Source organism: Mauremys mutica, chromosome 4 (assembly GCF_020497125.1).
Source record: "Mauremys mutica isolate MM-2020 ecotype Southern chromosome 4, ASM2049712v1, whole genome shotgun sequence".
Classification (NCBI taxonomy): Eukaryota; Metazoa; Chordata; order Testudines; family Geoemydidae; genus Mauremys; species Mauremys mutica.
Window position 1 is genome coordinate 30,212,889 of NC_059075.1, and position 24,603 is coordinate 30,237,491.

General features: G+C 42.0%; 1 protein-coding gene across 4 annotated transcripts in view; it reads right to left on the reverse strand.

The window, feature by feature from the left end:
* The window catches only part of SLC24A4 (solute carrier family 24 member 4), a 149,149-nt gene that overhangs the window by 61,461 nt on the left and 63,085 nt on the right, over window positions 1–24,603 (reverse strand). The window contains exon 1 of one of the 4 annotated variants that reach the window (XM_045017115.1): window positions 10,372–10,505. The exons of the other annotated variants lie outside the window; for them this stretch is intronic. The gene's annotated coding sequence lies outside the window, so the exon portion shown is untranslated. Of the gene's footprint in view, window positions 1–10,371; window positions 10,506–24,603 lie in introns of those variants that run through there. 4 annotated transcript variants of the gene reach the window in all.

The following is a 24,603-nucleotide window of genomic DNA, read 5'->3' on the forward strand; positions in this document are numbered from 1 at the left end:
TCTTTGAGGTAACTATATAAATGAAGACAGGGAATTATATGGAGTCCCAGGAGCTAAGGAAGGAAAAGTTTAGATTAAATATTGGGATAAAGTTCTTAACAGTAGGAGAAACAAGGAAGTGGAATACACAGCTAACAGTGGATGAATCACAACCACTGTAGATATTCAAGAATAGTTACATTATTTATACAGCTCTATAAATGTTCTTTATACAATGAATAAAAAAACCTTAGGTGTCTACTATCTAAAATAGTCTAGATAAGAAATACTACACATAGGAGCTCTGCAAAACACAAGGGGTTAGGACTAGAGGATTGGGAACTTCTTTTTCTGGCCTTGCCCTGATAGGGGCTAGATAGCGATATCCGTATTCACTTTCATGATTCCAATGAGCCTGTACCCTTGGACTAAGGTGCAACTCAATATGTGTAAGGGGATCACAATCTGGCCCTAACGTAATCTTAGACCAATCCCTAATATTCCAGTGAAATGTGTACCCAAGCTTACAGGATTCTCTCTTAAAATAAGCTATTTTAATAACGGTGTTTGCCAAACTGTCTCACATTTCCACTCTCATGAGTCCAGGCACAAATTCTGCTCACCTATCCCTCCTAACAACCAAGGAGGAAAAAGAATTAACCCATTTCCCCTCCCTCCCCCCGAAAAAATTATTTGCTCCAAACTAGTGGGCAAATAGAATTTGACGAAGAGGAGATAAACAGGCTCCTGCTGATGTGAACCAGAATGCAGGGTCATTTTATCAGAAAGCCCACTGGAAGGAGGTTGCAGTGGCACAGAAGCTTCAACCTTCCATCTGCCAGAGGACCAGTGCTGATTTAAGGGGGAGGGAGGAGGAGTGTGCCCATGGGTAGCACGGATGAGAGAAAGCCTTAGCCACAGATTCAATCTGCCCTTCTCTAGAGTAATCCTGCAGGGGGAGCAGAGGTGGAGACTTGATCCCCCTTCCCCCACACTGATGCTGAGAAATGCAGTCTGTATCTCCATCCATCAGCCTGGCTGAATGTAGCCTGTTGAGTATAGCAACTGGTCTGAGCTAACTTCATTAACTCAAATTATTTGGGAATGTACAAAGCCGCTATACTGGGTCAGATCAAAGGTCCATCTAGCCCAGTATCCTGTCTTCTGACAGTGGCCAATGCCAGGTGCCTCAGAAGGAATGAACAGAACAGGTGATCATCCAGTAATCCATCCCCTGTCGCCCATTCCCAGTTTCTGGCAAACAGAGACTAGGGACACGATTGCTGCCCATCCTGCCTAACAGCCATTGATGGACCTATCCTCCATTCATTTATCTAGTTCTTCTCGCTTGCTAACATATTATAATTTGTTTATTTGATGATACCATCTCAAAATCAGCAGATCTTCTGGAATGAGTATGCTACATATTTACATAACCACTTTCCTCCAGAGACCTCAAAGTGCTTTACACAACTTTGAGTAAGCCTCATTACAATTGTGTATCATTATTAGCCCCATTTTACAGATGGATAAACAGGACACTGAGGCTACAACTACACTATGGAGACTATACTGGCATAGCTATGTCGGCGTAGCTATGCCAATGTAACCCTGTAGCATAGGTGCAGCCTACACCGGTGGAAGGGTTCCCCCCCCTCCCCAATCAGTGTAGGAACACTACCTCCCTAAACAAAGTTAACTACATTGACAGAAGTATTCTTCTGTTAATGTAGTTGCATCTACATTGGGGGTTAGATCAGCATAACTACGTCAGTCAGGGGTGTGGTTTTTTCACACCAATGTAGCAATGTCAATCTAACTTTTAAATTTAGACCTAACCTGAGAGCTTGTCTTCACTATAGAATTAACTCAAATTATAATTTGAGTGTTGCCCTAACACCCATTCTCTTAACTCGAGTGTGGTGGTGCTTTAACTCAAGCTGGCTGGCCTGGCAGGGGCACTAGGCTACAGTTCAAGTTAGCACAATTTGTCGGTTGCTAACACAATCATTATATGCAGCTCAAGGTCCGTGGCATAGTGTGGCCCCTTTCACTCAAGCAAGGCTAACTCAAGCATGCAATTCTCTGGAAGCATTTTGTAATGCTCTTTTATACAAGACACTACCCAATGAAGCTGCATTTAGACACGTTTAATTCACAGAAGCTGTTTCAAGTAGTTAAAAAATAGCAGATCTATGAACATATTCAGGTGAGCTATATTAATGTTTAAGATGAGGCAATTTTAGTAACCCAGACTCCACTAACGAGTGGTGAGCTAAAAATAAACCTACCTATTTTAAAAAACCATGTTGGTGTTTGAATAACTATGATCAATAGGATTGATCTCTTTTCCTGGTGAATTCATACTAGTTGGATGGGGTATAGAACCCAATTCATATTATGATTTGAAATATACAGAACAGACAATATTAGATCCTATACATCAGAAGGATTCTATTCTACCCAGGTATATTTAACATTCAGTATTTGAGTGTACAGGTAAACATGCAGGAAAGAAGTGAAATCAAATGCATTTCTACAGGAAACTAAACATTTTTGCTCAGCATAGGACCTGGCATTAGAGGAAGAAAGAGGTAACACTGGCTACTCTGACTCCTTGATTTTGGGGAAAACTGAGGCCAGTCTAGCCACTGCATAGTAGAACAACTTTAACCTTAGGATACCTGTAGCTCAAGGGGGATCTTCCTTCTCTCCAGCCATTCCTGCAACATCACTCAAGGATCCCTCTTATACCAGAGGAATTCTTGGGGAACCAGCTTCCCTGAGAATCAGGCTAATGTTATTTATATGGTGATTCATCAGTTTTAATAACATAATTTACAATTCACAGCATCAGGTAACACCAAGCTCTTACACAGTCCAAGTACAAATACAACAAAACAGAATCATGTTTTGGCAATGTAAAATAAAAATCCATTGTCAATATAATCCCACTGTCAATATAGCCTATAAGAACACAGCGTTACATATCCAAGAGATCAGAGTAACAACATGTCTATTCATTGGGCTGAAACCATGAGAATTCATGCATGAGAATGAAAATACTTCAAAAGACATCCACCTGCTTTCATTACACTTATCTCAGATCCAAAGGGAAATATGTCAGATTAAGGCACATCAAAGACAACAAAACAGAAGTCAAACGTGAAGGACAAAATTGGCTGTCATGTTTCTGAGAATAACTGCATAAGATAAACAAGATTATTAACTACTTAGAATAATTACAATTTAATTTACTATAGCAGCCAGCTCCATGCTAGTCTGTTTATACAGTTATGGTGTGTACTGCATTAAATGTCTCACCCCAAAATTATTTTACTGATAATGGTAACTATGCTTTAGATACATGCCTTTATTAAAGCCACCAACAAGCAACTTTGACAAAGCCATTGGGGCAATATACTGAACAAGATATCAGATTTACAAATCCTTACAATAATCAGAAAAGTTACCATCATAATTCTCTGGAAGCTAACAAGATATTGGAAGAGTATGGAAGGATTCCAGGGGATATATAGGAACAGACTTGCTGTAAGAGATCACTGGATGAAAATCTGAAGAGGCTATGCTTTAACATGATAGACTGTTTCACAGAACTAGCATTTTCTGCCATCTTAGGTCGCAACCCCTAGAGTGGGCTGCTCATCACTTAACAAATCAGCGGTTGCGGTCACCAGTGTTGTTAGTGCTGTGGAATGTTGTTGCTGCTTCAGTGTTTTTACTGTTCTTGGAGCTCCAATGACAGCTGCACTAACAGAGAGTGCAGCATGTTAATTCAACAGACCTCGATGCTGTTCATAAGAAAGACAGGTTCAGTTCAGTGGTAAAGATGCTCAGCCAGATTTATTGTCCACAAAGCACAGTACTAGCACCCCATAGGAGCTACAGATACACTAGGACATGTATGCTTGCAACAATGGTACCAGTTCAGTCAGCACACTGGGACACTGTCCCCTTGGCTGGCCAAAGATGCCACTCCTATGACTTCTTTTATACACTGATACAAACAAATTACATAATACACTCCAGACATTGCTAACCACCATTCCTCTCCTGTACCAGCTAGCTCAAACAAAAACATTATTATCCATTATCCTGTCACCCTATCCTTATCTTACAGGAACACACCGACTCCTTGTACCACATTCTTAAGAATGTGTTTACATAGTTACTTCCGAACTCTTGGTTTTCTTGTACCATCCTGTCCAGTCAGGAATATGCCTACTTGGCTAGCCAATACCTAATGTGTTATTTTTCCAAGGCCAGGCCTACTATGGTTCACATCCTTTGGTTCACACTGTTAGTTATGCCTAGGGCTCCAGCAAAGCCTACACACATTTGGGATTGCACTAAAAGATATTGAACAGTGCTGTAAGTGTAAGAAAATAGTAGTTTATGACATGCGCAATGGTAATGTTCTGACATTAAGAAGTATTCATAATCTAACAGCAACAGATTAGAATTACCAGTTAGACAGAGAACAGTGCAGCAATGATAAACTGATATCAGCAAGCACTATGTAACCCTTCTGCCGGGCCGAAACAATAGCAGCAAGGGCCGGGTTCAATACATAGGGGTCCCTTCCCCCACAACATAATGCAAACCAGCTCGAGCCCCCACCCAGTGACCTGGGAAAATCTTACACACACCCCTGGGCGCCTCGAGGAGGCAATACTTCCCCTCTCGCAAGCACAGACTCTTGGTGTAGCAGAAAAGGTTTAATTACATGAGATAAACAACAAGCATTAAACTGGGAAAATACCTCAACTAGAGTTCATAGGTCAAACCGTGAGCAAAGACCCACCCCAGCAAATTGGGCCGTGTCCTTCTCTTGGGGCCCTTGAGTCCAGCAACCCCCAAATTACCCACAGTCCCAAAAGTCCCACAATCCAAAAGTCTCTGTCCCGGGTCAGTGCAGCCCCAGAGTTCAAGAGTCTCTCTGCAGAGGTCCCCCTCCCCAGCCTGGGTAGAAAGGGGCACCTTACGTGGGTTCGGGGCCAACTGCCCTGCCTCTTCGTGGGGTTCTGCTTCCACTAGTCGTCCCCGCAAACAGCTCAGCTCCGCTTGCTCTGTGGGCTGCTCCGCTCTGCCAGCTGCTCTGGCCCACCAGCTGTCCTGTGAGCCACTCTAGCTGTCCTCACGAGCTTCTTGGCTCCAATCACCCAGGGCTGCACAAACTGCTCCACTCCGCTCTGCCAGCTGCTCTGCTCCACGGTATTGCTTCAGGCTCCCCCACTCATAAGCACAGTACTCAGTGCTCTCAGCTCAGCAAGTCCAGCTCTTCAGTGATTTCAGCTCTTAGTGATTCCAGCTCATAGTAGGGGAGCCCCAGTGAGTTCAGCTCAGTAACCTGTATCTAGATTCTTAAGGGAATCAAAAATTAACTCTGACATTCCACAGTGGAGAGAGGCACCAGTGGGACTGGTGCTTCTGGCTCACACAAGAAGCCTGCACCACTCAGTACAGATCTCTGTCCCCAGCCTCTCTCCTTTCAATGGGTTTTGGAACTCATGTGCCCCATCTAGCCAGCGCTATCCAGCTGACAATGAAACCCCCCATCACAAGACAATTTTGTAGTTCCCCATTTACCCAATCAGGGTGACAACATTTCATTCCTCCTGCCCCAATAACAACGAAATTGGGGCTCTCACAGCTGTGAAAATAACCATCCCATGCTGCTTTGCGGTATGCTAAGTGGGGTGGGAGTGCCAATGCAAATAACCGAAATACCAATGCAACACTTTAAACTTTGTTCTGCACTCCCCATAATTTACCACCAGATGTCAGGGTGGGGCTCATCCTGACTTTGTCCTACTGATAAACCAGATTACATAACCTCCCTAAAACCTTGACAAACCTTCAGTGGTTGAATAGTTAAAAGCAATGACAGCTGTAGCAGCATGAGAGATCAATGTAGATGCATATGAAAATAGCACAGAGCATTTTTGACTAAGCAAGATTAAAGGTGACAAAATAAACACTAAAATTAAAGCATGCATATAATTTTAAAGACGTTAGCAATGTTTTATATATATATATATATATATATATATATGTTTTATATATATATATATATAATATATATATATATATATATATATATATATATATATAATTATATATAATATATATATATATATCTCTCTCCTTTTGTGGAAAGACACTTAAAATGGGGCTTCTAACTTCTGAATGTGCAATTTTGTGGGCACTACTGTTTGCATGTGCAAATGATAGACTTTGTGCACACGCACAATGGACAATCCCAAACAATGCACATAGAATCATGAGCAGATGAACAAATATGTGCAAAACAAAAATCATAGTTAAGGGGAAGTCTAACAATTTTGCTCTAAATTACAATTATAAAGTTCTCTCAGCTCAAAAGAACAAGAGATAAGAACATGTAATGCTACCATTGTCATAATATCAGTAATAACTGAAGAGAGACAGGATGTTCTAAGGCATGAAAAACAGCGTTGCCTTAAATTAGACAACTGTTAGGTCACAAAACTTTTACTTAAGTTTGTTTTAAGTAATCATTAAATAATTCTGTGACCCATATTGCATGCAAGGTACTGTTTCCCCCAACAGCCCGAGAACAGGCACACACTGTAAATTAGTGATCTCACAGGGCAAGATTGTGCCATGGGCCCATGAGGACATGTAAGGAAGTGAGGAGGATTAGAAACCTACCCTCTTGTCTTGTCAAGTACAAGCGGTTCCAATCATGATTTGGGAGTGGAAGGTGGGGAGATTAGGGGTTGTATGCCTGATGCTACCCCAGTGAGTAAGGCTGGCTGGAATAGTGGATTTTTTCCCATGGAAAATTTAAATTAAAAGCAACAACAAAAAATTGTTTAGTAAACTTTTCCAGAGTTTTCAGTAAGAAATTGAAAACCAAAATATTTGTGTTCTGAAATGCCACAACAATGCCTCATGGGAATTGTAATTCAGATGCATCATGCTCCCATTCTCCTCTATAGGCTGGGCTCCTTGTCACACAGCATCCCTCATGAAGAGCCACGGTTTCTGCTCATGGTGAGGAGAGGTGGTGTGTGGCAGTTGCATGGCCACAGTGTGTCATGGAAGATGAAGTCCAGGTGGGGAGCCTATCTCATAAAGGAGAATGGGAGTGTGAGACACCTGAACTACAACTCCCATGAGGCACCACTGCAGCATCAGAATCAAAATATTTCACTTTTCGGGAGATCAGCTTTTTAATGAAAAAAATATCAAAATTTTCTACAAGACAAAATTTTATCAAAAAAATTCCATTTAATTGAAAATACAGTTTCAACAGAAAATTTTCCACCAGTCCTTTCAATGAGAACATAGGTGGGGTGGGGTCATAGCCAGGACTCAGCACAGGGCTGCACACTAGCCAGCAGTACTGTTTATGCAAGAGAGGGTCAGAGAAAACACTGAAAAGGGGTTGTGAGGGGAAATTGTGACACCCCAAGAACAGGAGGTGAATAGGGAAGTGTAGTGGGGTAGTCACCCGCTCGGGTCCTGAAAGGATTACAGCCAGCCCTGGGAGAGGGCTGGGGCTGCAAGCCAAAGACAAGGCTGATTGGGGAAGCAGCCACCGCTGGCCCTATAAAAGGCTGTGGGCCAGGAGCACAGGCAGTCTCTCCATAGCTGTGGAGAGAGATGGGCCTGGCTGCTTGGGAGCTCAGTAGGGTACCTAGAGTGGAGCAGGGCTTGGAAAAGGCCTGGGGAGCTCCAGGCTGGAAAGACCCCAGGTTGCAAGCCTTGGTAAAGGCCTTGGTAAAGGCTGGAAAGCGTACTGGGGTTGCAGAGGTGCAGCCCAGGGTAGGCAAAGGCAGCAGGTCCAAAACCCCCTTGCCGATGATGAGTAGTATAGACTGCAATCTGCCCCAGTGAGCGGGGGCTAGATGATGACTGGCAGTAGCCACTGAGGCAAGGTGGGGGTAGAGGGTTATGGGTTCCCCTGGGTGGGGAGACCCAAAGAGTGGGGGTACTGTCAGGGGGCAGCACCCAAGGTAAAGGGGCACCGAGGTCTCGGAGGGACACGGGGCCAGCGGCAAGTGGGACATCGGCCAGCAGAGGGCTCTCTGGAGCTGGAGAGCTAATTCCCAGGACGACCAGCAGGAGGTGCCACGCCGGTGAGGCGTCACATCGCTACAGGAAGGAATTATGTCTCACTGCTCTATAAGCAGGACTAAGCCTAAAGAGCCATAATAGCCAGCAGTACAGTTTAAAATAAGTATTAAATACCAAATGAACCAACTGAAAGATAATATATAGCAATATTTTAGTTTCTTCTTTTAAAGTCATGATTCTTTCTAAAGTTTTTCCAAATTAGCATGTTACTGATGTAATTTCTCTGCAATTTTCTGCAAGCAAAGGCAAGTTATGAAACCTTTATTTCTCTATTAGGGTACTGATCTGCCAATATGCTGAGCACCTTCACATTCCACTGACTGGGGGACTCTGCAGCTTACAGAATTGGCTTGCAAACTGTGTTATTGTATCATTTTCCTAGACTAATGCATATGGAAAATAATCAAGGTGATAATCTGATTTCACAAGCAACATTCTCGCAATTTAGACCCCTTGGGGTACAGTTTCAACTCAGTCCACATGGAATTAGGCATCGTGCCAAATATTGTTAGTAGGAATTGATAGTGTGAATTACCTCTGCACATGCTAAACATTTATTCTTAAATGTCCATTATTGTTTTAAAAGATCATTTATATACTGACATGAATAGCACTTTACAAAATATAGTTCTATATGTTTCAAAGACAGACAAGAGAAGAACAAGAGTACAGAAGGGAGGTTGTGAAGAGATAAGGAATTGGTTAGAAAAAATTTGTGGGGAAAATAGGTTTTAAAGAGAAAAGAGATGGAAGATTTGTTTCCGGCACAATGAACGAAGGTGCAGAGCTAAGAAGGCACACAGTGAAGCAGTAAACCAAAGGGAGATCAGGAGGAATGTGGAGTAACAGGGCCACCCAGAGGATTCAGGAGGCCTGCGGCAAAGCGGGGGAGCTGCGGCGCTTGTACTCACCCGGCAGTGGTCCGGGTCTTCAGCGGCATTTCGGCGGTGGGGGGGCCTTCACCCGCTTTGTGTCTTCAGCAGCACTGAAGAGCCCCCCACCGCCGAAGACCTGGACCGCCACCAGGCCAGGACTCGCGGGGCCCCTGTGGGGCTCGCGGCCTGGGGAAAATTGCCCCACTTGCTCCCCCCCCCCGGGCGGCCCTGGGAAGTAATAATTAGGAAGTTAGGAAAGTAGAATAGACATACAGTCTGGCGTAAATGTGTGGGAGGGGGCCAAAAGTTTAAAAGGAGAAAAAATAAGAAATTCAGTTTTTGGCAGAACACTGTGTGAGATGGTGATGTGACACATCTACGAAGAAAGGTCTGAAAGTTCAAGAGATAAGACTGGAGAAAGGTGTGAAGGTCACAGACAGAGGCACAGATTTGGGCATCATCCTCACAGAAATGGTAGTTGAACCCACGGGAGTTCAGCTGAAGAGAATATATTTAAAAAGGGGGGGGGGGAGGGAGAAGAGGACTAAAGAGAGAACCTTGAGGAATCCCAACTGTTGTCTATTTGGTTGTCATGGTAATATAATCTTGTTGTTGCTATGGCAAGTGAGTTAGATTATTAGGGGATAGCCCAGCCAGTTTTGGCTGGTTTTTGGTTAGTTCAGTGTGTAGCAATAAATGGCTGCTTTTTAGGTTTACAGCTCTCTGTGTTTCCAATGATTTCTTCCTAAAACTGTTACCCCCCAAGGATATAACAATGTGGCAATGAGGATGGGATCTCTGGGCTGCCCCAGCAACAGAAGGAAGTAGAAGTTAAGGTACCAAAAAAGCCCACACACACCTTTTTGCTTCTGGAAGGGGGTGAAAACTGGCTGTGCAAACTGAAACTAAAACCATGGCTACACTTACAGGGCCACTGGAACCTTTTGAGAAGACTATAGTGCAGTGGCATGTGTATACTGAGCGTTTTGAGCTTTTTGTTATTGCAAATGACACTACAGAGGAGAAGGTGCCAATATTCTTAAGTTGTAGGGGCCAAGACCTACGTGTTGTAGGGACCAAGCTATGCAGCTTACTACACCCTGTTAAGCCAGAGACCAAATCTTACAGTGACATTGTGGAAATCCTGGGGTCCCATTTTTCTCCAAAACCATTGGTAATTGTTGACAGATATAGGTTCCACAAAAGAGACCAGAAAGAAGACAAAACAGTTGTACAATTTGTAGCAACTTTGAGAAAGCTTGCAGAACACTGAATTTAAGGAGATACTAAATGATGCCCTACGTGACAGGTTAGTGTGTGGCCTGCACAGTGAAGCTCTACGGAACAGCCTATTGACAAGGGCTCAGCTTACCTCACTGAAGGCTGTTGACATTGCAGTCTCTATGGAACTGACAACAAAGGAGGTGCAATCCATCGGTGCATCCCCATGGGTGCATAAGGTGTCACAAGAACCTACCCACAAAACTGTGGGGAGTCAGGAATGTTACCACTGTGGTAAGCCGGGTCACCATGCATCAGAATGCTGGTGTAAGGACCTGGTGTGTCGACACTGTGGCAAAAAGGGACACATTGAGTATGCCTGTAAACAAAAGAAAAAGAGGCCTGTGGTCTGGCTAACCAAAAAGGGAAATCTGCATACCCTAGAGCAGACCAAGGATGACCAAGGAGACACTTCATCACAAGAAGAGCCACTCCACGTTTTGTCTTTGGCAGTGGGCTCACATGAATACTGGGTAACCTCGTTGTTGGACAGCAAACCTACAGGCATGGAACTAGACACCGGTGTAGCCATCTCGCTGGTCTCTGAGGCCTGGTCTACACTGGGGAAGGGGAAATCGATCTAAGTTACACAACTTCAGCTACATGAATAACATAGGTGAAGTTGACATACTTAGATCGACTTACTGTGGTGTCTTCACTGCAGTGAGTCGACTGCTGCCACTCCCTCGTTGACTCTGCCTGTGCCTCTCGCCGAGCTGGAGTAGAGGATTTGATGGGAGAGCGCTTGGGAGTTGATCAATCTCCGCTGGATCAATTGCTGCCCGCCGATCCAGCGGGTAGTGTAGACATACCCTTAGACTGTGTATAAAAAGCTATAGCATCTTCCGCTTAAAGCAACTACTCATGTTAAGGTGGAGCTCAATGGACAGGCTGCTAAATTGCCACTGTTTGTGGTGAGAGGTAATTACCCAGCCTTAATGAGTTAGATTATTAGGGGATAGCCCAGCCAGTATTGGCTGGTTTTTGGTTAGTTCAGTGTGTGGCAATAAACGGCTGCTTTTTAGGTTTACAGCTGTCTCCAGTGATTTCTTCCTAAAACTGTTGCCCCCAAGAATATAACACCAACGGATAAGGGTAAAAAGGGAGGGTGAGGAGAGACCAAAACAGCAGTCAAAGTTGGAGGATATCAGGAAGAACACAGACTTAACGATGACAAGATAGTAGAAAATGGAGGCAGAGACCATGATCAATGGCTTCAAAGATGGCAGACAGATCGTGAACACAGAAATGCCCTTGTGACTTGGCTAGGAAGAGGTCATTACTCATTAAGTGATCATGGGCAAGACAGTTTTGGTGAAGGGAAAATGAATGCATAAACAAACCACAGTGACTCTATAGTCATACTTTTCAAATTGAGATTTGAGGCACCTAAACTTAAATTAGACCCTGAGGTTTGGTAAGTAGCCTGGTTTTTGAATGGTGCCGAGATCTCTGGGACTTCCCAAGTTGCAAATGCGCTGCTCCTTTGAAAATCAAGCCAAATTTATCTAGGTTCCTACATATGGATTCAAGGGCCTACCTTTAAGAACCCAAGTCTGAAAAGCTTACCCTGTTTTTTATGCTTTAAAGATAAGTAGACAGTGATTCCAAAGACCTGAGATAAGACTATTCCTTCCCCCCTGGATAAATTCAAAGACATCTTAAAACAAAAACCCACAAAGTAAAAGAAACATACATCTTTAGAAGGTGAAACTGGAGAGAAACATTTTAAATTCTGATACTGCGAGCAAATATTAGAGGTGGGCTGAGGAGGGGATTTTTGGCTCCAGAATAGATTTAGGCGTGTGTTCCATTTGAGGCTGAATCATGGCAGTATTCAGATTCAGGTTTGAAGGTGCTCAGATCTTGCAAGCTGAGTTCACAGCACTTCTATCATCTTGAATGGTGAAAATCCCAGGAGATCAGTGACTCTCATGAGATTTTTCTTGTGTTGGGCCTTGTCTGGAACAGATCTAGAGAATTAAGCTCCTTTTGCTTTTGGATCAGATCTGTAATCTGAATACCTTTCCCCTCCAAAGGAAACATTGGATGAATCAGAATAATGGTTGTAGTCTGGGACCATCTCTAGTAAATATAGTTAAAGGACTTTTACTGTGGTTAGAACTTTGAAAATAAATTTTACATCTTTTTTTTTAAATAAACATCCTCTTCAAATCCTTATACAAGAGACATAAAGATCCTATTCTCTCTCTTCAATATAAAGTTCCTTTTAATAATATAGTGCTGTCTTCTAGTGTATCTCATCTCCAGTAACTCATTATTTTGTGTCTCTTGTGCTTGAATGAAACTTGTATGCTTAGTCATTTACACTGATCCTAGCATAAATTCCAGCTCATGTATCTCTTCCTTTTCCATTCTCCTGTCTTTCTCTGGGGGGCAGAGTTAATTATTAACGGTGGAGTGAAGATGTGACAATGCACATTAAATATATATGGGCTTGTGAGTGCATGGTGGGATAGGTCCTTCTATTCTCAAGCTACTTAATTCAGTGAAGCCAACGAATGGAAGGATGCTTCTAACATGCCTTCCATTTTTTGCATGGTGTGGTCAGGTCTAGATAGGTTAGCTTGAACTTAAGCTGATAACGGGCAATGTTCTGTTTGTTGTTCTAGCTCAGGGGTAGGCAACCTATGGCATGCGTGCCGAAGGCGGCACGCGAGCTGATTTTCAGTGGCACTCACACTGCCCAGGTCCTGGCCACTGGTCCGGGGGGCTCTGCATTTTAATTTAATTTTAAATGAAGTTTCTTAAACATTTTTAAAACCTTATTTACTTTACATACAACAATAGTTTAGTTATACATTATAGACTTATAGAAAGAGATCTAAAAACGTTAAAATGTACGACTGGCACACAAAACCTTAAATTAGAGTGAATAAATGAAGACTCAGCACATCACTTCTGAAAGGTTGCCAACCCCTGGACTATAGTGTCTGTGTTTCAGTCTGATTTCTCACTTCTCCCACTATCAGCTTCATGTCGCCTATCCTGCCACTACCTATGCTCGCGTCAGCCTCCCAATTTCTTTATACCAAAACACACTCTCAACCCTCCTTGAATTCCACTTCTATTACTAGCCTTACAATCTCAGCAGTTCCTTCTAGTCTCTGATCCACTTTCCAACATTTTATTTCAGACCCTGATTCAGCAAATCACTTAAGCGTGTACCTAAATTAAGTTAACCACATGCTTAAGTGCTTTGCTGAATTATGGTTTTATGTAGTACTTCTTGTGTTAAATTGGAAGCTCCTTTGGGCAAGGATTACATATTATTTTGATATAACAGACACTGCAGAAAGCTGGTGGAATGGTGATAATCAATGGGACACAGAAATACCAGGGTTCACAATATATAGGTCACACTGGTGGGGGAGTGGCGCAATGCATGAAAGAAAGCATACAGTCTAATATAGTAAAAGTTTTAAATAAATCAAGACTGTTGAATCTTTATGGATAGAAATTCAATGCTTGAATAAAAAGACAAGGCCCGAATAGCAGTAGGAATATACTACCAACCACCTGACCAAGATGGTGATAATGACTGTGAAATGCTCAGGGAGTTTAGGGAGGCTCCAAAAACAGAAAGCCCAATAATAATGGGAGATTTCAACTATCCCCATATTGATTGGGAACATGTCACCTCAGGATGGGATACAGAGATAAAATTCATAGACACCATTAATGACTGCTTCTTAGAGCAGCTTAGTCCTAGAACCCACTAGGGGAGACACAATTCTGGATTTAGTACTAAGTTGAGCACAGGATCTGGTCCAGGAGGTGAATTTAGCTGAACCACTCAGTAAAAGCGACCATAATGTAATTAAATTTAACATTCTTGTAGGTGGGAAAATATCAAATAAACCCACCACAGTAGCATTTAAAATTCAAGAACAAGCACGACATGAAAATGAGGAGGCAAGTTAAGCAGAAATTAACAGGAACGGTCACAAGAGTAACATGCCTGCAAGCTGCATGGCAACTATTTAAGACACCATAATAGAGGCTCAAGCTCCAAATTTATACCCCAAATTAAAAAAAATAAAAAACACAGTAAGAGGACCAAAAAAACCCCCACCATGACTAAACATCAAAGTAAAAGAGGTATTTAGAGGCAAAAGGCCATCTTTTAAAAATTGTAAGTCAAATCCTACTGAGGAAAATAGAAAGGAGCATACACTCTGGCAAATCAAGTGTAAATGTATAATTAGGCAGGTCAGAAAAGAATTTGAAAAGCAAGTAGCAAAACACACAAAAACTAGCAGCATTTTTTTTTAAGTATATCAGAAGCAGGAAGCCTGTTACTGCTGGATGATCAGGGAGCTAAAGGAGCACTCAGGGAAAACAAGACCCTTGCAAAGAAGCTAAATGAATTCTTTGCACTGGTCTGGAGGATAGCTAATGTGATACCAATTTTTTTAAAAGGATCTAGATGTGATCCTGATCATTACAAGCCAGTGAGCCTAATTTCAGAACCAATCAATCAAATCGGTTGAAACTATAGTAAAGAAGAAAATTATCAGACAAAGATGAATATGATATGTTGGGGAAGAGTTAACACTGCTTTTGTAAAGGGAAATCATGCCTTGCCAATCTATTAGAAACATTAGATCATTGTGGTGTGGACAAGGGTGAATATATTTGGACTTTCAGCAGGGGCAGCTCTATATATTTTGCCGCCCCAAGCACGGCAGTCAGGCGGCTTTCGGCGGCATACCTGCGGGAGATCTGCCAGTCCCGCGCCTTCGGCGTACCCGCCGCCGAATTGCCACCAAAGCCGCAGGACCAGTGGACCTCCCGCAGGCATGCCGCCGAAGGCAGCCTGACTGCTGCCCTCACGGCAACTGGGAAGCCACCCCCCGCGGCTTGCCGCCCCAGGCACACGCTTGGTGCGCTGGTGCCTGGAGTCGCCCCTGACTTTCAGCAAGCCTTTGACAAGGTCCACACCAAGCCTCTTAAGCAAAGTAGGCAGTCATGGGATAAGAGAGAAGGTCCTCTCATGGAGCAGTAACTGGTTAAAAAAATAGAAAACAAAGCGTAGGAATAAATGGTCAGATTTCACAATGGAAAGAGGTAAATAACGGGGTCTCCAAGGATTTGTACTGGGATCTGTGCTGTTCAACATATTCATAAATGAACTGGAAAGGGGGGTGTAATAGGGTGGCACCAACCTCTCACAAGCGCCCCCTGACCCAGGTACACGTCTGCACTTCTCTCAGCTTACGGTGACTTCTGCCAGTGGTTTCTCAGGTGTATTTCAGTGACTCAGCCCTCCAGCCAAGCCGCACACAGTTTGTGTGACAAAACAGACCCCTCTCACTGTATACAGTTCAACAGGGGCCTATCCCAGTACTCCTCTATTGGTATCTCTGTAGCCATTCGGGAGTTCAGTCTTTAAGGAGTCCTGCAGCCCAATCTGGGCTTGCCTTCAAATAGTCCCTTGATCCTGGCATAGGGCTGTGCTCCCAGAGTTTCCTCCCTGAAGATTCTTCACTCTTTCTGGGCCTCTCTGGCCCCAGCTCTCCAGCTGGGCCACTTAACAGTTCAGTTCCCCTTCCAGGGGTGTATCCCAGTTCAATATTCAAGTCACTTCCCCAGTGGCTAATGAGAGAGAGGGGACCTGGGCTCATCCTTTACTCTGGACCCCAACACAGAGACCCTCTAAGTACCAGCCACATGCCATGTCCCTCTAACTGTGTTTCCCTGGGCCACTGCCCCACAAAACTTATCTTTCTCACATCCCAGCAACCTCCCAGGAGCACCTTTCTTTCTCCCTGGTCCCTGCCAGCCACTGTCTTGAGCTCAGTCCCAGCAGCCAGCCAGGAGCTCCCTCTTGCTCCCCCAGTCCATGTGAGCAACTGATTTGTCTGTGATCCTGCGACTCCTTCAGCCAGCCAGCCAGAAACACTGTCTTCAGTCCTCCAGTTCCAGGCAGCAACTGACTATCTCTAGTATTGCCACTCCTTTTATATGGTCCTTCTGGGCCCCAATTGGCTGCTCCCTGCAGCCTCTGATTGGCTGCTTCCCCCACAGCCACTCTAGGCAGCCTGGAGGACTTCTCTACTGTTCCCTTCTGGGATGGGGTATAGTAGGGACCTGAGGCATCCAGCAGGGGGGCTCTGGGACTAGTCCAGCCTGTCACAGGAGGAAACAGTGAAGTGGCAAAGTTTGCAGATATTACTAAGGTTTCAGAGTAGCAGCTGTGTTAGTCTGTATCCGCAAAAAGAACAGGAGTACTTGTGCTGTTCTTTTTGCAGATAATACTAAATTACTTAAGATAATTAAGTCCAAAACTGACTGCAAAGAGTGACAAATGGAACTCACAAAACTGGGTGACTGGCCGATTAAATTCAATGTTGATAAATGCAAAGTAATGCACACTGGAAAACATAATCCCACCTATACATACAAAATGATGTGATCTAAATTAGCTGTTAACACTCAAGAAAGAGATCTTGGAGTCATTGTGAATAGTTTTTGAAAACATCTGCTCATTTGCAGCAGCAGTCAAAAAAAGCTCACAGAATGTTAGGAAACATTAGGAAAGGAAAAGATAAGAAGACAGAAAATATCATAATGCCACTACATAAATCCATGGTATGACCATACCTTAAATACTGCATAGCGTACTGGTGGCCCTGTCTCAAAAAAGATATTAGAATTGGAAAAGGTACAGAGAAGGGCAACAAAAATGATCAGGGTATGGAACAGTTTCCATACAAGTAGGGATTAAAAGGACTAGGGCTGGTCATCTTAGAAAAGAGACATCTAAAGGAGAATATGATAGAAGTCTATAACGTTATGAAAGGTTGGAGAAAGGGGATAGCAAAGTATTTTTTTACCCGTTCACATAACACAAGAACCAGGGAGCACCCAATAAAATTAATAGGCAGAAGGTTTAAAACAAACATAAGGAAGTACTTTTTCACACAACACACAGGCAATCTGTGGAACTCATTGCCAGGGGATGTTGTGAAGGCCAAAAAGATAACCGAGTTAAAAAAAGAATTAGATAAGTTTATGGAAGATAGGTCCATCAACAACTATTAGCCACAATCATCAGGGATGTAACCCCACGCCCTGGGTGTCCCTAAATCTCTGACTGCTAGATGCTGGGATTGGATGACAGATGATGGATCATTTGATAATTGCCCTGTTTTCATCATTCCCTCTGAAGCATCTGGCACTGGCCACTGTTGAAAGACAGGATACCAGGCTACACATATCATTTGTCTTACTCCGTATGTCTGTTCTTATGTAAATATTGGGTCTTTTGGGGTATTTTGTATGGTATCATTGTGTCCCATAACCTCTTAATGCTAACTGGCAAGGGGGTTACAGGAATATCCTGATTCTGGTATGTACAAATGAAAGCTGGGGTCATTAATATCGTTGTGAAATGTATGTACAGATACTATGTAAGGAGTTAAATATATATATATACTGAAAAAATGTCCTTAGAGTCTGTATCAAAGTATTAGTCACCAGCAGAAGTGAAAAACAGGTTTTCTGTCAGAGGAGAGATGTTTATTCACCTCTGTGTCAGGATGTAAATTAAGCATTGTAAGCTAACACAATGGATGCCTATTTATATGAGTGAGAAGTCACATGTTACCAAAAGAGATGTGAAATCAACAGGAAAGGAGCACATAGGAATAAACAAGCCATGGGAGGTTCTCTCTGTCTATGAGTAAAGATAATGAACTTTGGGGTATTTCTAGAAGGCAAAGAAGACACCCTGGAGTAAACGGTCAGAGCATTTGTACTAATGAAAGCGGGGTCTCAGCCAACCTTGTCTGAAAACACTGTAGAGAATTTTGGGTGAGATACACTTATTTAGACACTTATTTAGACTTGTTTGATAAGTTTGGTCTTTAGATAGCATGTTATGGTTTTATTTTATGTTACCATTTGTTTCCAATATCCTTACTCACTATCACCTGAATCTCTAGTCTTTGATAATAAACTTATTCTTGTTTACACTAGATGTATCTCAGTGCTGTGCTGTGCTATTAAGCAAAGTGCTGGTCCTGAGCTGAAGTTTACAAGCTGTTGTGTACTGTTATGTGAGTGTACAGTGGCTAAGGAGCTGGACACTCCAGGGAACACTCCAGGGACTCAGGGGTTGGTGTATGCCTATTGCTACCTATAGACAGGGAGCAAGGCCTGTGGGGACCTGGAAGGCAGTGCTTTGGCTGCCAGAGGCTAGTGGTCAAGGAGCTGATCCACAGCAAGCAAGGGCAGGTAGTGGTGCCTGACAATTCTGGGTACCCCGGGGAAGTATCACAATTATATCCACCTAAAGTACCCTATAAATAAGAGAGAGGACAATGGTCAGAGTTCACTTTTGTTTATTGCATTAGAGTAAACTACTGTGACCTTGCACATGGCCCCCTCTCCACTGATGACCACACTGCAAAACAAAGAAGAGAATTTAAAAAACTGAAACTGGTCATAAAACAAAGCATTGTTGGAAGAAAACTGATAGAGGATTTAAAAAAAGAAGTGTCCCACATAGCAAGGGCATATAGGACATTTCCTATATAATGTTTCCCCCAGCCATTTATTCATTAGACATCTTTCCTCTTTAATACACTATAGCTTTAAATAGCAAATAATTCAATTCTCTCCTTTAATCCACATATTTAATTTTTTTCTCAAAACTAGTTATTTCCAGGCAACCCTATGGACTGAGGGCTACAGCTGGATTGAGATGAACAGTTTTTATCCCAGGCAGCGATACACTGAAGTGAAACCACTAGGAAGCCTAAAGATTATTATTATTATTAGCATTATTCATGGTTTTACGGAACAATAGCACTAAAAGAGCAATACTCTGAAGCTAAGGAATGAAGGTTGAGATTTTCAAAGATAACTGGGGGATTTAGACCTATTTTGATTTTAATGGATATTGTGTCTGTAAATCCCTTAATCGGTTATGAAAATCTCAACTGGAAAGTTTAGACTGCATATTTGAGGAAAGAGTTTTCAAGTTTTCATTTGCAATTTAATTTAAGAGATATTTCAGTTGGTAGATCTAATCAAAAATATTCCATTAAGAGGCTGTTTTTAAATGTCATATAATAGGCTATCTTATTCTAGCATGCCCACTACTTGGTACCCAATCCCCAAATGTCATCTAAAATAAAACAATTAGCTCTCAAGTAAGAAGAATTAGTTCATCTCTGATTTCAATGCAAGAAAAAGCAGAGGAATCTCAAGGCTGTTGCAAGGTTGCTCCATTTCTCCTTCTAAAAAAGGAGAAAAGAGGAAGGAATAAAGGATATAGGAAGAAGAAAGACGAATCAAAGAAAAAGTACTCAAAGAAAGGGGATAGAGAGGCCATAAATACTAGTTTTGGAATAGTAAGGTACAGAGGGCATTCTTAATGATGAAACCTGTAAGTACATAGAATATCAGGGTGGGAAGGGACCTCAGGAAGTCACCTAATCCAACCCCCAACTCAAAGCAGGACCAATCCCCACAATTTTTGCCCCAGATCCCTAAATGGGACCCTCAAGGATTGAACTCACAATGCTGGGGTTAGCAGGCCAATGCACAAACCACTGAGCTATTCCTCCCCTGCTTTGTCTATAACCCCTTTTTCTATGACCATGGCTGTTTCTGACCACCAGTGTCAGCCCTCTGCCAAGCAAAAGCAGAAATCCAGCACTTGCTGGGTAGTTTCCATTGAAGGAGAAATCAGTGACACCAACTCTGGATATATTCTAATTGTAACTTTCTTTATATAGACACCAGTCATGAAATGAGATAGTCAAACAGTGTGCAAAGCAATCCCTTCTTTCAGGAATCTCAGCCAAACACCAATACCCTAGTTCCCAGGAAGCAACTCTGCTCCAAGACTTGGCACTAATAAAAGACAAAAGGCTGACGGTAAGCTCTCCTGATGCTTGTACCACTCCCTCTCCAGAAATTGCCTCTACACAGAACCTTGAACCAAAAAACTAAAAGCATAGTGTGTCTTCCCAAGACCAAACACTTGCTTACATGCTAAGAAAAACAAAAAAGATTATGTATAACAGCACCACCTGGTGACACTTGCCATAACATATATACAAGATGGAGGTGGAAAAGACCTACTATGTCATCCAGTTTACGCCCCTGTCACTAGTCTGTAGGATTTCTCTTTACAACATATTTTCTACTGCTGCTAAATAGCTTAGTAATGTAAAATAAATTGGAAGACCACCCATCTAAATAGATTTCTGAACTGAGTTTTCCCCGGGATTTAATCTTAAAATGATCAAAATTGAATGTAGAGATGATTCATGGAGCCTAAGCTACAATAGCACTGGCAGTTCAATTTTAACTAACAAATATGCTACCAGTAAACCTCAAGATTTCTCAGATGGTGGTGTGATGGACAAGCAGGCAAGAAAGTAGGATGAAGCATTCTGAAATCTTCTTAGAGATGTAACTTTAATTATTAAGCATTTCCACTAGAAAACTTGGGAAATCTCAACATGAAAACACAAGTTGGATTAGGAAGTATACAGATCTAAATCAGTCTGACCCCTCAATAGTACCAGGCAAGGCCTTTCTATCAGATGAGGAAGTGGCATTACACAGAGGGGTACACAGCATACTTAATCGCTTCGTACTTACCTGTTTACATGCTTAGCTTTACATGCAAATTGTAAAAGATTAATTCATTCTTTCATTAATCAATACCATGGTAAATATTCTTAGTAGAAATATGTCTAGAATGATGCAAAATATGTATGTATCTGAAACTCCTCTGTATTCTACGGTGTTCTCTACCCCTTAAAGTTAAAAAGAAAGGTTAGAAGACATTGAATATAAAAATATCAGACTAAAATGCTAAGGTCTGATTCTCCTCTCACACTGATGTAAATCAGAAGTAAACGAACTGTACCCAACAGAACGTAAACTGGAGTAAGTTAGCAAAAAATCAGGCCCTAAAAGCTCCAGCTCAGCTGGTGAGACTCTTCAACCTACTAGAAACAGGAAATGAACTGATGTGCTCAACTGAATCAATCCCCTTTATGTAACAGATTAATGTCACAATGATTGTGTTTATTTTCTGCCCCCATCTGCTGGTAGGAGTTCGTATCAGACATTGTCTGGATAGGTATAGCTGGTATCTCACCTAATCAAACAAAACCACAGACATTCAGAGCAGAACATGGAACTATGACTTTATCCAACTACACTCTTTTGTCTAAAGATTTTCCACAATTGTATAAAATAATCCACAGTTCTGGGATCCTGCAAAGGGGCAATCACCACTGACAAACAAATTACAATCTGATTTCCCTGAATATGCTGGTATGACAATCTTATGAATGCACATAGAAAAACAAGTGAAGCAAACGTTAAAGAACTAATGCAGTGACTATTGTTCATCATTCTAAAACCGCCAATAGTGATCTATCTCTGTTATTCTTGCTACTTTGGACAACAGCCAAAACTTTACAAACAGACAACTAGATAAAATCAGAGGCTTGTTATGATTGTAATTATCTATCAAATGCTGCAAGAGACCAGGTGATTTTAAAATACTTTTTTTTAAACTGCCACGGAATTGAAAAATAATTTAATAAGCTAGACCACTCTCATAAGTATTAGATCTTGTATGCACAAAGCTTATGTGTGTATACCCTCTCCAACCTCCAGCAAGATTAAGCCCAAAACTGCAGTAAGTTTTAATGATGCCAATCAGGCTGAAACCTGGCCTGAAGTAACCTGTAATTTTCCTTTATTGTGTTTTTTATTTTGAACATTTGTTTCCTCAAAAGGCACCACCTGCCAAATTTTTGGAGTTACTATGTAGTATATTTCATGCTTCAATAGAAAAAAAGCAGGAGTCTTAATTGCATATATATAAAATGCCCAAGTGGTACTCAAAAATTCATTTTACCCTGAGTTTACCACCTTCCTCTCTCATTTTATGCATGCAGAAATTATTGAAGTTCCTCTGGGGATTAGTTCATGATTATTTCTTTTTCAGTTTCTTTTCTCTTAGGTTGAAAATATGCATTGCCAGCATATCATCAACTGTTTGCATCCAGACAAGGTAGAACATATTATGTAATTCTGAAAGTTCTGAAAGAGTTTATTCAATACTCCCTCTGCAAGAAAATTAAGCATGCAAAACAATTATCTCCTTGTCAGTATCCTGAAAAGCTAATCAGGTCTATGTCTTTGATAAAGAAAGCTGACAAGCACCTTTAACCCTCTCGTAAAATCCAATTTGCCTTGGAAATTTCTTCCTTGGAGTATCACATGTGATTCAGCCACATACAAAGGGGAAAAAAACACACACGCAACAAAAAAAGCAGAAGCCCAAAAGCATTGGAGTTAATGAATAATGTATGATGGGATTTTTTCCATAGTATAAATTATTTGAATCTAAACATTTATACATCATGTCTTACCATCACATCTTCAGAATTGCCATATCATTGCCATTAAAGTCAAGTTTGTTTTCAATATTATTTATAGGCAAGGGCTGTTTTGTACCTAAATCCAGAAGATTAATTTTAATGATGAATACCATGATATTTAGCTACCACCAACATGCATCCTGCCTGAAGACTTTACTCAGAATCATGTGTAAACACTAATCATGGGGTTATACAAAAACCCTGTCAGGGATGGTCTAGATAATAATTAGTCCTGCCATGAGTGCAGGGGGCTGGACTAGATGACCCATCCAACGATTCTATGATTCAATGGGCAAAAAACAGGTAAAAAAAAATCAGGAACTTCTGAACACTGAAGTTATTTAACTAGCCATCGCTACAGTATTTTACTTTTGTACTGACCTGCTGCAGCCAACCAGCCTGGAACAGCTTAGAACATTGGGATCTTGTGAAAGCTTCTCTGACTTAGAAACCACTTCTTGGTCATATGATCATTTTTCTAACCATTATTTTGATGTTCAGAAGAAGAGAGATAGAAAACAATTTAGTTTGCAAGTTTATTAGAACCAAATTCTGCACTCAGATCAGCCCTGATTCAGCAAACACATGCTTAAATTTAAACACGAGTAATAATTCCATTGACTCCACTGGGGCTGTTCATGTGCTTACATACCTCATTTGTTGTAATTCCCATAGAAGACAAGGGGAGGACAAAAATTTGTCCCAACCTGCTAACATCACTTCTGGGCTTGGTGGTGAGAAGAAGGGGTGGGTTTTTTAGGTTACACTTAAGGCTATGCTTGGTATCATGCTTGCCTGTATTCTGAGAGCAGATAGCAAATATCACAGCAGTGATTGTATAAGAATTGTATATAGTGACCTGCGCAAGATTTTTTCACATCTAATTTATAACAACCATTGCTGGGATTCCCAAAGGCAGCTCATATCTTTACCAATAAGAAGGAAACATCACTTTTGTTGGCATTTACTTAAAGTTTTGTCCAGGAACGTTGTGCTTGTGTTTCCTGCGGATGTACCACAACATGCTAACCTATTAACAACCCTTTCACCCACCTACAAAAACTAAGAAAGCAATCTCTTTAAATTTGATGGATCGCCTAAGCTGCAAACAAGAACTCCCACCAGTCCCCTCTCCACGGAACATCCCCTTTCTTCTGGCCATAAAAGAGAAAGGTCCTGAACCAGGAAGTGGTCAGGCTCTGTTTGGAAGCAGTGGCCACATGGCAAGTCAGGAGCTGCAGAGAAGGTAGATGTAGACAGAATTCCCCAGAACAATACGCACAGCTGTGAGTGCTGGACATTAACAGCTAGATGCAGGTCTATGTGGGACTTATGAGGAAGCAGCAACAGCAGTTGGGCAGGGAGCCATTGCAGAGGGGCCCCAATGCACTAACTGAGCCTGGCCTGAAAACCCGCAAGCTCCTATTTGCTTGAATAGAGAATGATCTGGAAAAGGCTCCCCAAGCACTAGGCCTGATGAGCCCTGATTCTTAATTGGACTGCCCCAGGGACCCAAACATTTACCAGTATTGGTCACTTTGAACTGTAACTGTTTAAAGCTCAGTACTTAGGGTACCTTTCTCTTTCCTGCCATCCCCAGTGGAATACCCTTTCCCTTAGCCATTTGTCTGAGTGGTTGCTGGGGCTGATTAGGGCTGGCACCTGCTAGGGTTTCATGTACTCCATACTGAGCAGCCCAATATTTTCATAAATTTCCAAGCCAGATTATGGTATTTTCCCTTTCCTCGCTTTTTTTAAATCAAGAGTTTATTCAATAAACTGTAGAAATATAAATATAAACAAATATGGGCCAGATTTTCATAGATTTCAAAGCCAGAAGGGACCATTATGATCATTTGTTTTGACTTCCTGCAAAC